Below are 3,945 nucleotides of genomic sequence, written 5' to 3'. Positions count from 1 at the left end.
CAAAATACCATGTAATGTACATTGGTCATGGTTGGTTTCCAGTTCATTGCTGCTTAGCCAATTATTTAATTGAGCAAAGTTCCATCTTGTTTTTAATAGCAGGGTAGCTTGGCAAAAACCACCTTCACAGATCTGCTTATCGGAAACATATTGCTTACCAGAATTACTTGTTTATGAAAAGCATAAAATAACATTTTGTTCAAAAGGGGGTTATCTAGGGTTTTGTTTTTTTGTTTTTCCTAACAAATCTTTTTTGTGGAGGGGTGGGGGGGGGGGCTGGGGTGGGGTGGCAGCATCCACTGTTTCAATATTCCTTAACCAACTTCCACTGGAGTTTGCTTAGCAGAGTTATTAAAGGAGAACAAACAGAGTGAGAGAATTTGTGATAGCGACGGTGGGGAGAGAAGTAAATATCAACAATGTATTGTGTACAGCCGCCACTTATTGTTATTATAAATGTACAAATATTATATATTTTATGGAAGAATATAAAGTTGGATTTAGATACAAATTTGTTCGCTCCTGTGTTTGCTTTGTCCATGTATGTTGATCATCTAGCTGAGGCATCCTGCCCCCTTAGGACACACATGATGCCCCGCCCTTTACTATTATTTTTGTGTCCAATTCATGTTGCATTGATAATTAAAACTCTGGTAAACAAATACATATTAGCATAACAACTGACTTGGTAACAAGCAATGGAGAGCTGTTGATTGTCCTTCCCTAATGGTAGGGCTTTAACAAATTGTGAGAAACGACTCCCTCTGTAGTAACATAGTTTTTAAGAAAGAGCTATTTTCTGAAAATATTAGAAGACTTCAGCTACCTATCCTGAAATCTCACCTAAAACAAAAAGAAATTACAAGTGCGTTTTTTTCTGTTATATTTTTTTTGCAACTTCGTAATAATTGAGCAAACAATCATATTTTATGCATTTGTTGGGCCTCACCAAGTGAGAATACTGGTCTTTGACATTTCCAAACGTGTCCAGTGCCTTTAATGTTATTAGCATCAAGGGTCTATTTCACTGTCAATCAACTGAAAAACGATACGTCTTCCTCCGTGTTCAAACTAAATCGTTTCTTGCGGTTTTGAATTATTCCTTTTTCTGTGCACCATGCCATCCCAAAATCTATATTTAGCGACGCGCCAATTTTAGAAACTGACTCGTGCATAATTCGTGCACCGTGTAATGACGTCATTACAACGGCCAGCTTTCACCCGATGTGATATGCGTCTTATTTCCTTTACGACGGCAGTGACGTCACTGGTCACCTCAATGCTCTTGAGGGGGCGGGGGTATAGTCACGCGAGGTGCAATTTTTGTTGGTGTCCAGTGCTCTTCGGTAATAAATCGGCATTTTTTCCCCTTTTTGTGGTTTTCTTTGGCTTTTCTTTTGCTTTTCTCAGACTAAAAACACCGGCATTCTCAAGCCGAAGGCGAGTTCTGACCGTTTATCGTTACTTCATATCCCTGCAATGTTTTTAGAAAAGGCCTATTGGTTGAATGAGCGTGTGCGTATTCTGCGTGGAGCAATTCAACCAATAGAATGTGTTCTCTTTGTCGTTTTCGTTATCGCATGTGTTACTCTTTTTCACATGATCCCATCTTTTTCACTCTGCTCCGGCAATCATCAACCAATGGTTGCGCCACTGGCACACAAGCCGAGGACAAACAATTATTTCGGGCAGATCGTGATCAGTTTTCCGTCTATCTAAAGGTTTCCAAACGCGACCTTTATAAGTAAAAATGTTCCCTTTTTAGTAAAAAGTCTTCTCCCGGCAAGGCTTACAAAACCCTGGTGGTCTATAGTAGCTACGCAAGTCGAGCGAGGTAAAAGAAATGTCTTGACCAAATTAATACCCGGCGTCCTCCAAAGGTTTCGAAATCTTTGGGTGCTTAGCTAAGTTTGAACACCCACACAATGGTATCAAAATCTCATTATTTTGCATGCTTAATTACAGATAGAAATCTTTACGAATGAGCCGTTATTTAAAAGTGTAATTATCGGCTCAATGCACAAGCTTGCTCAGGGAACCATACCCTTACAAGCCTTGCTTCTGTATGGGTCCCCCACAGTTTCACGAATGTCAATGCTTATTATTCATTTAATTAATCTTATCAAACATTTATTTATTTCTCTATTTCCAACTAATACATTGCCTATGATTTGGTAACTGATTGTGATTTTGAAACTGTGGAAATAAACTGATTGATTGATTGATTGATTGAGTGTTTTAAACACTGCCATTTAACGCGGTATTGTGAGAAGATTTAGGCTGGGCCTAGCCTCACTCAAGCAACGATAGCAGGTAAGTTTGGGTTTTTTAACTTTTTTTATTTATGCGGAAGCCCCATGTGTAATCTCTTTTGAGTGGTGTTGGGTCTGAAGCTAACCAATGGTTCTTCTAGGAACCACCCGTTTCTCATTGGGAGACTTTCAGGACGCTTGGTGGCAGCAGACTTACCAGGTATCCATTGTTCTCGGTAATGTGCGCATGCTCAGAAATACGCAAACAATTGAAATTTACCTGGTAAGTCTGCTGCCACCTAGCGCCCAAAAGTCTCCCATTACCGTGGTCCACTGGTATGGTAGACTGTGACTGCATACAATAGAGACAATGATTTCATGACTATACTATAAGAATCCATAACCGGAAGTTATACATCGATCATGTTTTAATTTATTCATTTTGTACAGGTTGTTGGGGGGGGGGGGGATGTATGCATCTGCCCAGTCATTATTCTTAAAGGGGCTGTGTCGTCATGGTCAAAGCAGGCCTGCGCCTAGCCCATATCTATGGCCTACCCATGAACGCGCACACCCCATTTTGAGAGCCGCGCGTGCGTGTGTAACTGCTGGGTGAGAGTTCATACAAGAACAAAACGCCTGCTTTGGTCGTGACGGCCCCTTTAAGGCGAGTTTTATTTTATGATGCAATGGTTAGGCTATAAACAATGACCTCTGTTTCGACCCCCAGCCTATGAATTAGATTACCAAATGACACTTTCATAATAATGCTCTGCTGTGCCACCATTATTTAAAAACTTGGTTATTTAGGGCGTTAGATTTCACTCCAGACATTCTGTTAAATATTATTTCCCCCAAAAATGTATTAACTTCCGTGTACATTGTTCCGGCCAACCAAACCACACAGTTCATGCTATACAATAGATTTGAACGTAGAGATGCACACATGGAAAGCCGGAAAGCGAGACCACGTGACCATAACATTGAATGACACCACGCACAGTGAAGTGATGTATCCTTGCGCAAGTAGAAAACAGATCCTCAAATTACACAAAAATTCGATGTTTTACCGTCCTCCATGGTTTTTATTTACCTTTGTTTTTATTTCACAAGCTTCTTTTATCAGTTAACGAAATAATAATATTCAATTATGTTGAACAAAATAAGGGCAGTAACTTTTTCCTTTCTCAACGCATAAAATTATCTCTGCTCTGGCTACGATTTATAGGTCAACTCTATAGTTCCTCTCGTCCCCAGCGCCTTGCTTTCTGGGGCCGAGCGAACCTCTATAGCTCCATGGTCACCTTAGCAAAAAATTAGCTCGGGTGTTTTCTTTCTTTTGTTCTTCTAAGTATTTTTTTATTCAAGTAGGTTGATTTTGTGTGCTTTGGTGTTTTATTTCTAACGTATTACTCCATCTGTGCTTACATCGAATGCTGTATTTATTTTTTGAGTGGCCAAAAACTAAATTAATGTGGCTGTTAACATGAAACTTTAACATAATTATATGCAAAGTCGATAGGTTAATAAATAGGTTCTAACATCTTAAACAAACTGGAGTTATGGGACAGATAAAGTAAAATAAATAAACCATGGAGGTGAATAAACACACAAGAACGACTTGTAAATGTCTAACAGGATACTTCACTGGGCGGAGTGATAATTTAAGGTTAAGGGTCAAATCAGGGCGAGC

Source organism: Asterias rubens, chromosome 20 (genome assembly GCF_902459465.1).
Source record: "Asterias rubens chromosome 20, eAstRub1.3, whole genome shotgun sequence".
NCBI classification, from domain to species: Eukaryota; Metazoa; Echinodermata; class Asteroidea; order Forcipulatida; family Asteriidae; genus Asterias; species Asterias rubens.
Note: the sequence above shows the minus strand (reverse complement) of the source record.